Below are 11,768 nucleotides of genomic sequence, written 5' to 3' on the forward strand. Positions count from 1 at the left end.
CAGCCGCACGTAGCAGCCAGAAGGAACCATTCCCGCCCCTTATATGTGGCCATAAGCGTTCACTGTGCAGTGCCGCGAGTTAATATCAAGTTCCCTATATCGATATTATACACCAGGTTTCACCTCTAGAAGTCATTACTTAGCTTATTAGTAATCATCTTAATGGATTCAGAAGAAAGAGAAAGCGCACTGTGCAAACTGCTCGCAGCAACTGACGTCCACAGCTAACACCATCATCTGATGAGACAGCCGAAAAATATCTGTGTTGGTACTGCGTTAAAAAATAAATGTTGTATAAATCGACTTGTGTTTGAAGTACAGATAGTATTGAGAAAATCAATGCAACGATCTTATAATGCTACCAAGAGACTTACGAATTAATTTCTCACAAACGCGATCCTGGGACAGTATTGATGTAAGCATTTATAAAGCACTGAAATATTTTTATTTCCGTTACAGTACGTAACTATGCAATACAGAGTGTGAAAAACAAAATTTTAAACGATGTGAGGTTCATCATCGTCTAAAAGGTATGCATGTCTTGTCACTGCAACCACCTCCTCTATTTTGTGTCGTGCTTTTTGTTTCTTAATAACTTTGACACTTTGTTGTTTCTCACAGATCTTCATTATTTTCTTTCTTGTCCATTCCTAGTTTTCTTTCCAAATATTTCTTTCATCCAGTATACGTGTTAAAAATTTATCAACGTCCAGAAAGATTAGTTTTCTAGTTTCACGGAATTGCTGTGAGGTTTCTTTGCTGACTGGCCTCTTTCAGAACATCTTCATTGATTTTCTTTCTCTCCGATGGGTCCTCGTTATCCTTCTCCAAAGTCACACTTGCGTAGCTTCTAAGCGTTTTCTGTCTGTCTTCAACAGCGTCCCGCTTTCACATCCATAAGGGAAGATGCTGCACATGAACCTCTTCACAAATTGGTTTACTTCAAACGATTTGTTCTCTGAGATTTGTCTTCTTTTACTAAAAGCATTTTTAGCTGTTGCAATTCTTTTTCTGATTTCCATGCCACATCTGGCCTCCTCAGTAACAGAGGTGACAAAGTAACAATTTATTTCTATTTTATTTCTTTCAATTTTGATTCCAGGTGTCTCCTCAGTTTTTATTTGTTTTGATTCTTTGACCACAAATTTTATGTTCAAAATTTCTCATAATTGCTGAACATTTAGAAAGTACAGTATATTGTGCGTACATTTTCACTATCAGTTATTAAATATTATCGGCAACTCTTGCAAACGGAAGGGAATCGTGTCACATAAACTCGATATTACTGCGATGAAGTTCCTCAGAGCTTTGTTCTTTGGTGAGACGTCACGTGTGGTGGACTGCTATTCAAATGGCTCTCAGGCTTTTAAACGTAATTTTAGATTTCAAATATACTATTAAAATTTTTTTTGACAACATTTGCTCTTAATATAATTTATTAGTTGCTTTACAACCATCTCTGACTATCTTGTCCTGGAACTGCTCTGAACGTTATTCGTGAGTGTGTTTACACCATGCACAGTAGGGCCAGCAAGGGTGGGTGGGGATGGAGAGGGGTGAAGGGGACACAAATAGGGATGATTGTCTCTAGTGAGAATTTGTTCAGTTTACGAATATGAAAAAGACCTGTAATTGCAGGGTCCATATTTCAATGACCTAAAATAAGAGGATTGTCCAGAGAGTAAGTTCCGATTGGTCGCTAAATGGGAACCACACAGAAAATCAGAAAATTTTTATTTGCAAGAGTTAGCCACAGTTTCTAGATACTTCTCTACATAGTCGCCGCTCCGAATTAGACATTTGTCGGAGAGTTATACCAAATTTCCAACACCATTGCCATAGAAGACAGACGCATGTGCTTTCCGATAATTCCCTACATTGGTCTACAGTGCGTAGCCTGCGCCCAAGTGTTGTCTTCGTACCCAGCGTTTCATTTGAACAGAGATGATACTCAAGACCAGCCAATTAGGGCTGTGTTGTGGGTGAACGAACTCTTCCCATCGAAAAGGCTGCAGGAGCGTCTTCACTGCCCTTGCAGAGTGCGGCTGAGAATTGCCATGAAGAAGGAAGTGCGTGGCAGTTGTGTTAGGTGGGCTGCATTCATTAAGGCGACGCCTCTCAGTGGGCCCTCCTACTTGGCGGGAGACATCATTGTTCTAGGCACCTTTACTAGCTCACAGTGCGCTCACAACTGAAAAGAGCGTCTTGATGCGATCGACGGTCGTACTAGAGACACTGCCCAACACATCTGTGCAAAGCTTCAATGGGTTTTCACTATTGTGTCCGTTTCGCGACCGATCGGATCCTTCATTCAAGACAACCCTCGCACCTTGAAAGTGACCGGAAAATATCGACTAAATGACATAAAGATGATATAGTAAATGATGAATAATACAGTGATGGAAAGAAATCACAGCGCGAAGACAGAGTTGCACGACATGAACGTAAGTTGGTAGACGTGTTTCTACATCTAAAAGGTGATTATTCAAATGATGCGCCAGTCGCATAAGAGAGGTTGTAAGTAGGCTGTTTAGGTTTTTATGTTGGTAACGCCACGTAGCTCTCTGTATGAAAATCACTGTGCTGTGTGCAGTCTGTGGCTGGTTTGCATTGTTGGAATATTTACTATTGTAGTGTTGGGCTGTTGGATTTGAACAGTGCGTAGCGTTGCGGAGTTGGAGGTGAGCCGCCAGCAGTGGTGGACGTGTGGAGAGAGATGGCAGAGTTTTGAGAGCGGATGATCTGGACGTGTGTCCATCAGAGACAGTAAATTTGTAAGACTGGATGTCATGAACGTTGGGGGACGTTGTAGCACGTCTGTATGCACCAGGGGCTGTCCAGGAGTTGCCAGCGGTGCTAATGGAGGGAGTGAAACCCCTACCTGAAGAGTTGCTTACCAACCTCACGGCCAGCATGGGTGAACGTTGCAGAGCATACATTGCCATCCGTGGTTATCACCCACCCTATTAAGAATTACGCCGCACCATTTTTAATGTCCAAGGGACTACAATGGATCACGTATAATTCAGTATAATTGCTATGTTTGAATAAAAATGTTATATTTGTTGGTTTCATTGTCGTGTCCCGACGTAGGTGGGAGAGGGAGAAAGGGGTTACTGGTCAGTCTGCACTCCCGAGCGGTACAGAGCAGAAGGCAGAAGGACAATTCACAGTGAAGGCATTTCATTGTTTTCTTCTATCTGAGGCAACACTGGTACAGGCATTTACTAGAAATGCAGGTGGTGACTGTAGGGAACTCGTTGTGGAGACTCTTGGACAAACAGGGTTTTGATATAGTTGTTTATTCCAGACAGGACTAACTAATAAACTGGAGGGCAGTTCTAGGGTTAGAAAAAGCATGAATAGCACTGTTACAACAGAAGCCAGTTCAGAAGTCCCAGGAGTAAATGCTAACCACAGTAGCAAACACGAGCAGCATCTTAAGGCAACAACATAGTTGCAAAACAAAACATACTGAATGTGACACTGTTCACTGAGGCACTCCAAGAGAGTGCGGAGCTGGACCATGGCTGGAGTCGATGGACGTGGATTCGGCGCCCATAACGTCTGACTGAAAACTCCGCCAAAATGCGGAATCTAGGGGTTTTAAAGAGTCGCGTGGTGGCACTATTTTTCCCACTTAAAGCCACCAAGCCAGTCCCGTAGGTCTCTTGCAGGCGCCTGCCAATCACGGTTTAGTTAGGTCCTCTCTACTGCTCCTAAGGCGGGGATGTTAATGCAATTGCACTAAGTCCGTATTTAGTATCAACATTGTTCAGCTGAAAGCTAAAGGTAACTGCTCTGCCAAATAAGGCTTGCAACATTATTGATATACATCATTTAACCCCGCCCCTCGGGCTCCCCGGAGTAGGGACCGCAAGGTCAACAGTTTTTGGCATTTTCGCTCTCTTTCTAACCCTTGTGAGACTACTGACGTTGCTGTTCTCAAGGCGGGTATTAAGCTGGCTTTATACGTTAGTACGTGCCTGTTGGTTACAAAGTTCTGCGATGGCAACCTACCACAGCGTCTAGACCACAAATGAAGTTAAATGTTAATTCCTTCAAGAGTAACTAACGTCCTGGGACCGCGTCAGGGGGTGTCTGCATATTCGCAAGGCTCTCCCCTTACGGTTTACTTCATGCAACAATATCTCTCCTAGTTTCGTCTGCCCACAGCATCGTCTCTGCTTCCACTCCTTGGAACGCCTGTCCTCCTTTCTCACAGCTTCAAGATAACACTGCAGTAGCAACGAAGAATCAATATATTGCAGCACTGCGTATTTCTGTTACCTGCTGTACCACATTGTAGCAGTTCTTTCTATACATGGTCCAAGATTTCTCTGGCAATGTTACTCGTCAAGCACACATCATGCGAAAGTTACTTTTGATTCTGAGTTTTGTACACCATTCTACTTTCGACGTATGAACATATTCTTGTGAAACATTGTTATATTTTTCCTGGAGGTACGTGAATTGTTCCTTATTCCCAGAATTAAAAGAATGAACTGTTGAGTCATAAATTGACGTTAAAAGCAAACATGTAAAAAATTAAATTAAATCTTAAAAATGACATCCTTCTTGAAAAATTGAATAATGTCCGATACCCATATGACAAAAGACGCAATATCAAATCTACATTCATATACCCAGATTATTCCCATTTTGCTACCTATTAACAATGCGTAGCTCATAAATAAAGAAAGATTACATGTCAAACGACTCGAAGCGTTACTAATGAGTTTCAATAAAACGGAATGAAGCTGCCAGTCCACGGATTGATGAAACTACTACATGTATACGCCGCCACGCTAAGAAACATAGTCACGGCCAAAGCTCGATCTCTGAAATATTTAGGTTCGGACATCTTCACAAATATCAAAAGACTGTTACTAGTCTGCATTTGTTTCAATATTGCAAGCCAAGGTATGGCGTCAACTGTCCAAGTATGATAGATATGGCATGTCGGTAATTGATTAGTAACTGATGATTAACGAGATGATGATGGCTTAGATCTGACAGGTTGAAACGATAATGACTTTGGAAATGAGTGGTCTCAATACCTTAGCAGTCACAAGGGCTGCGTAAGCTTTCAGGTATCGTTCCTGTCAGATTCGAATGTGATCGTTTTGAGACGTCTTGTATTCCTTTATATATATATATATATATATATATATATATATATATATATATATATATATATATATATATATATATATATATATATATCAGTGCCATCAAAATTCGTGAATAACTTATAAATTATTTGTTTTGAACAAAAACAGTCGAGCGCCCATGGTTCTAGAAGGGGGCCTCTGGCCTCTCAGTTGAAGTCAGTGTATTTACGTTACGTTAGTGGCTGGAACGAATGTGGGAGCTAAGTACTGATAAATTATTTTGTGCGTTGTAGTCAGATATTAAATTTCGTAGTATTCAAGCGCTATTTCTTGCTGTTCCTTGTGGAGTGAGTGTAACAAAAGCTGTTGCAGAAGTTGTCTCAGTGCTTAGTGTTCGTTTTCGCTTAGTGTACTAGTGAACGCGTGAATTTTTTGTTTCAGCCAGGTAATCGTGTGAATTGTTATCGTGTAAATTATTAGTGGTGGATTAATAGGGTTAAAAGTAGCAGCTTGTTTCTACAGAGCAAAATTTTAAATACCTGTGGTTCATAAAATCGTTTACAGTGGTAGCATAGCTTAGGTACAGTGGACGTATAGTTTCTTCGATAATCGTAGCATTTTCATCATGAGTGAGAAGCGTGGGCTTTGTCGAAAGTTTGTGATTGACTGTTTACTGTGTGAGATTTGTACAAAGTACACACTAAGACAAAAGAAATGACGCGAAGGAATTATCTGAATATGACGGAAATCGGTAAATGTGATGTTCATGCACAGACAAACAAATGATGAATAGAATTGGACGATTTATTCAAGAGAAAGTGCTTGGCAAATTCAGCAAGCCAATGACGCATTGGTCCACCTCTGGTCATTATACAAATAGTTATTCGGCTTGGCATTGATTGACAGAGTCGTTGGATGTCCTCCTGATGGATATCGTATCAAATTCTGTCCAATTCGCCATTATATCGTCAAAATCCCGAGCTAGCTGGAGGACCCTGACTATAGTGCCCAAGCGCTCTCAACTGGGAAAAGATCCAGAGACGTTGCCGACCAAGGTAGGGTTTGGCAACACGAAGACAAGCAGTACATACTCTCCACGTGTGCGGTTGGGCATAATGTGACTGAAATCTAAGTCCAGACAACAAAACGGGGCGCAGAATGTCGTCGGTGTTCCGGGGTGCCGTAAGGGTGCTGCGAATGCCAACCAAAGAGGTCCTGCTATGAAATGAAATGGCTCCCCAGATCACCAATATCGGTTTTCGGTCCTTATGGCGGGCGACAGTCCGGACAGTCCGGATGGTACTCGACCCTGTTCAGAGCGCCTCCAGACGCGTCTTCGCTGATCATCGGGGCTCAGTTCCAAGCGGGGCTCATCCATGAAGACAAAGCTATCCCAGTCAATGAGATTCTAGGCCTAATGTGTCGGACACCACTGCAAACAGGATTGTTGGTGTACAGAGGTCAGTAGTACTCGGCGCAAGGGGCGCCACGAGCTCAGCCTCCTTCCTTTAAGTGAACTGTTAATTGTTCTTGTCATTACTAAAGCACCAGCTGCGCGTCGAATCGACGTAATGACGTACCTGGGTTTCTGAGTGCTCCCTGACGACCGCTCGGTGTCTCGTACTGTCTTCTTTCGGAGTCGATTACTTCCTCCTTGACGCTGTGTTTGGCCACGGTTCACCCATTCTGCAAACATCGTTGAATAGTGGCAACGCTCCTTTCATCATAAGAATAAACGCCGTGTAAACATTACACTATGTATTCTCCCGCGTTTCCTGCAACGCCATAGGATTTCGTTTCACGTGGAGCGGAAGTCAAGCTAAGTAGAGTCAAGTACGATAATGAGGATACCTTTTATGCTGCGCATTACGAGTGTAACGACTCACCGCTGATAGGGGACAACAGCTTTACCAGCGCGCTTAACTTGGACAGCACTAGCCAGGCAAGTGATCGAACTAACCTGCAGTGAAGTGAACAGCTGTAAGAAAGATTTCAAACGAGACGTCAGAGAACAATATAACTTTGAATGCCATTTAATTTTTAAATAGAATCAAATTACAAATGGCAAAACTCAGGTGATACGCTTCTTAGATGACCTGACGGGAATCATAACATGATCTCAATCTAAGCTAATGTAGTACTATAATTAAAAACACCAGTGATGAAAGTAACTAACTTCAATCAGGGCAATTTTTCTGCACTAGCTATGCGTGTCGTAAAAGCGCACTGCTTATTCCCCAGGTAGTTAAATATTGAAACCACTGAATGTATTACAGTCAATCGTCTGGTAATCTCTGAACTCGTTCTGTATCGGACTCCGAGGAATTTCAGTAGTGTTTCGTACGTTTGGTAACGAGGCGGTCAGCAACGGAATCCCAAGCTACCAAAATGTCTACATTTCCTCCTCCTTCTCCTCCTCTCTTATGACGTGCTGTTCTGCATTTCGCTTTCGTTCGGCAGTGACATATCGCAAAGCTTTGTACGTTATGAAACTTCCTGGCAGATTAAAACTGTGTGCCCGACCGAGACTCGAACTCGGGACCTTTGCCTTTCGCGGGCAAGCGCTCTACCAACTGAGCTACCGAAGCACGACTCACGTCCGGTACTCACAGCTTTACTTCTGCCAGTACCTCGTCTCCTACCTTCCAAACTTTACAGAAGCTCTCCTGCGAACCTTGCAGAACTAGCACTCCTGAAAGAAAGGATATTGCGGAGACATGGCTTAGCCACAGCCTGGGGGATGTTTCCAGAATGAGATTTTCACTCTGCAGCGGAGTGTGCGCTGATATGAAACTTCCTGGCAGATTAAAACTGTGTGCCCGACCGAGACTCGAACTCGGGACCTTTGCCTTTCGCGGGCAAGTGCTCTACCAACTGAGCTACCGAAGCACGACTCACGTCCGGTACTCACAGCTTTACTTCTGCCAGTACCTCGTCTCCTACCTTCCAAACTTTACAGAAGCTCTCCTGCGAACCTAGCAGAACTAGCACTCCTGAAAGAAAGGATATTGCGGAGACATGGCTTAGCCACAGCCTGGGGGATGTTTCCAGAATGAGATTTTCACTCTGCAGCGGAGTGTGCGCTGATATGAAACTTCCTGGCAGATTAAAACTGTGTGCCCGACCGAGACTCGAACTCGGGACCTTTGCCTTTTGCGGGCAAGTGCTCTACCAACTGAGCTACCGAAGCACGACTCACGTCCGGTACTCACAGCTTAACTTCTGCCAGTACCTCGTCTCCTACCTTCCAAACTTTACAGAAGCTCTCCTGCGTACGTTAGTTCAGTACGTTTGGCAGCTTAAAAGTCTTGTTATTTCTCGCGACAAATCCCTTAACTTGGTTTCCAATCAATTCTATAGGGTTTAGACGACAGTGTTAAGGCGGCACCTACAAAAATTCGGCATTTGTACAACGTGCTCGACGCCGTGAAAATTATTGTTTCACATGTTCCTACAACCCATATTACTCTTGCTCGTGTGAGACCACCTCTGTCCTACAAAACAATGGGCATGTTCAAATAAAGAGTAATTGACTTTTAATTTTTCTCTAAAAAATTTGATTTTGTAATATTTTGTTAACTTCAGCAATCTTTAACAATCTTTTATAAAATATCCATCCTCAAAAATTTGTACTTGCAATGAAAATCAGCCTCCCCCCCCCCCCCCCCCCCCTCCATGAACCATGGACCTTGCCGTTGGTGGGGAGGTTTGCGTGCCTCGGCGATACAGATAGCCGTACTGTAGGTGCAACCACAACGGAGGGGTATCTGTTGAGAGGCCAGACAAACGTGTGGTTCCTGAAGAGGGACAGCAGCCTTTTCAGTAGTTGCAGGGGCAACAGTCTGGATCATTGACTGATCTGGCCTTGTAACACTAACCAAAACGGCCATGCTGTACCGGTGCTGCGAACAGCTGAAAGCAAGGGGAAACTACAGCCGTAATTTTTCCCGAAGGCATGCAGCTTTGCTGTATGGTTATATGATGATGGCGTCCTCTTGAGTAAAATATTCCAGGGGTAAACTAGTCCCCCATTCGGATCTCCGGGCGGGGACTGCTCAAGAGGATGTCGTTATCAGGAGAAAGAAAATTGGCGTTCTACGGATCGGAGCGTGGAATGTCAGATCCCTTAATCGGGCAGGTAGGTTAGAAAATTTAAAAAGGGAAATGGATAGGTTAAAGTTAGATATAGTGGGAATTAGTGAAGTTCGGTGGCAGGAGGAACAAAACTTTTGGTCAGGTAACTACAGGTTTATAAACACAAAATCAAATAGGGGTAATGCAGTAGTAGGTTTAACAATGAATAGGAAAATAGGAATGCGGGTAAGCTACTACAAATAGCATAGTGAACGCATTATTGTGGCCAAGATAGATACGAAGTTCAGCCGACCACAGTAGTACAAGTTTATATGCCAACTAGCTCTGCAGATGACGAATAAATTGAAGAAATGTGTGATGAAATAAAACAAATTACTCAGATAGTGAAGGGAGACGAAAATTTAATAGTCATGGGTGTGTGGAATTCGTCAGTAGGAAAGGGGAGAGAAGGAAACGTAGTAAGTGAATATGGATTGGGGGTAAGAAATGAAAGAGGAAGTCACCTGGTAGAATTTTGCACAGAGCACAACTTAATCATAGCTAACACTTTCTTAAAGAATCATAAAAGAAGGTTGTATACATGGAAGAAGCCTGGAAATACTGACAGGTTTCAGATAGATTATATAATGGTAAGACAGAGATTTAGGAAACAGGTTTTAAATTGTAAGACATTTCCAGGGTCAGATGTGGACTCTGAACACAATCTATTGGTTATGAACTGTAGATTACAACTGAAGAAACTACAAAAAGGTGGTAATTTAAAGAGATGGGACCTGGATAAACTGACTAAACCAGAGGTTGTACAGAGTTTCAAGAAGAGCATAAGTGAACAATTTACAAGAATGGGGAAAAGAAATACAGTACAAGAAGAATGGGTAGCTCTGAGGGATGAAGTAGTGAAGGCAGCAGGGGATCAAGTAGTTAAAAAGATGAGGGCTAGTAGAAATCCTTGGATGACAGAAGAGATATTGAATTTAATTGATGAAAGGAGAAATTATAAAAATGCAGTATGAAGTAGGCAAAAAGGAATACAAACGTATCAAAAAGGAGATCGACAGGAAGTGCGAAATGGCTAAGCAGGGACGGCTAGAGGACAAATGTAAGGATGTAGAGGCTTATCTCACTAGGAGTATGATAGATACTGCCTACAGGGAAATTAAAGAGACTTTTGCAGAAAAGAGAACCACTTGTATGAATATCAAGAGCTCAGATGGAAACCCAGTTCTAACCAAAGAAGGGAAAGCAGAAAGGTGGAAGGAGTATATAGAGGGTCTATACAAGGGCCATGTAATTGAGGACAATATTATGGAAATCGAGGAGGATGTAGACGATGATGAAATGGCAGATATGGTACTGCGTGAAGAGCTTGACAGAGCATTGAAAGACCTGAGTCGAAACAAGGCCCCGGGAGTAGACAACATTCCATTAGAACTACTGACAGCCTTGGGAGAGCCAGTCCTGACAAAGCTCTACCATCTAATGAGCAAGATGTATGAGACAGTCGAAATTCCCTTAGGCTTCAAGAAGAATGTAATAATTCCAATCCCAAAGAAAGCAGGTGTTGACAGATGTGAAAATTACCGAACTATCAGTTTAATAAGTCACGCTACAAAATACTATTTCGAATTCTTTACAGACGAATGGAAAAACTGGTAGAAGCCGACCTCGCGGAAGATCAGTTTGGATTCCATAGATATATTGGAACACGTGAGGCAATACTGACCCTACGACTTATCTTAGAAAATAGATTAAGGAAAGGCAAACCTACATTTCTATCATTTGTAGACTTAGAGAAGGCTTTTGACAATGTTCATTCGAATACCCTCTTTCAAATTCTGAAGGTGACAGGGGTAAAATACAGGAAGCGAAAAGCTATTTACAATTTGTACAGAAACCACATGGCAGTTATAAGAGTCGAGGGACATCAAAGAGAAGCTGTGGTTGGGAAGGGAGTCAGACAAGGTTGTAGCCTCTGCCCAACGTTATTCAATTTGTATATTGAGCAAGGAGTGAAGAAAACAAAAGAAAAATTTGGAGTAGGTATTAAAATCCATGGAGAAGAAATAAAAACTTTGAGGTTTGCCGATGACATTGTAATTCTGTTAGAGACAGCAAAGGACTTGGAAGAGCAGTTGAACGGAATGGATAATGTCTTGAAAGAAGAATATAAGATGAACATCAACAAAAGCAAGACGAGGATAATGGAATTTAGTCGAATTAAGTCGGGTGATGCTGAGGGAATTAGATTAGGAAATGAGACACTTAAAGTAGTAAGGAGTTTTGCTATTTGGGGAGCAAGATAACGGATGATGGTCGAAGTAGAGAGGATATAAAATGTAGACTGGCAATGGCAAGGAAAGCATTTCTGAAGAAGAGAAATTTGTTAACTTCGTGTATAGATTTAAATGTCAGGAAGTCGTTTCTGAAAGTATTTGTATGGAGTGTAGCCATGTATGGAAGTGAAACATGGACGATAAATAATTTGAACAAGAAGAGAATAGAAGCTTTCGAAATGTGGTGCTACAGGAGAATGCTGAAGGTTAGGTGGGTAGAGCACAT

At 42.3% G+C, this 11,768-nt stretch overlaps 2 non-coding genes across 2 annotated transcripts; both read right to left on the bottom strand.

The window, feature by feature from the left end:
• Window positions 1-7,628: 7,628 nt before the first annotated feature.
• On the bottom strand, window positions 7,629-7,703 carry Trnas-cga. The gene has a single exon. It is a non-coding gene; the product is annotated as a tRNA-Ser (tRNA).
• A 527-nt stretch (window positions 7,704-8,230) lies between these two features.
• Window positions 8,231-8,305, bottom strand: Trnal-caa. Its single transcript has one exon. It is a non-coding gene; the product is annotated as a tRNA-Leu (tRNA).
• Window positions 8,306-11,768: the final 3,463 nt, after the last annotated feature.

The sequence above is a fragment of the Schistocerca americana genome, chromosome 2 (genome assembly GCF_021461395.2).
Source record: "Schistocerca americana isolate TAMUIC-IGC-003095 chromosome 2, iqSchAmer2.1, whole genome shotgun sequence".
NCBI classification, from domain to species: Eukaryota; Metazoa; Arthropoda; class Insecta; order Orthoptera; family Acrididae; genus Schistocerca; species Schistocerca americana.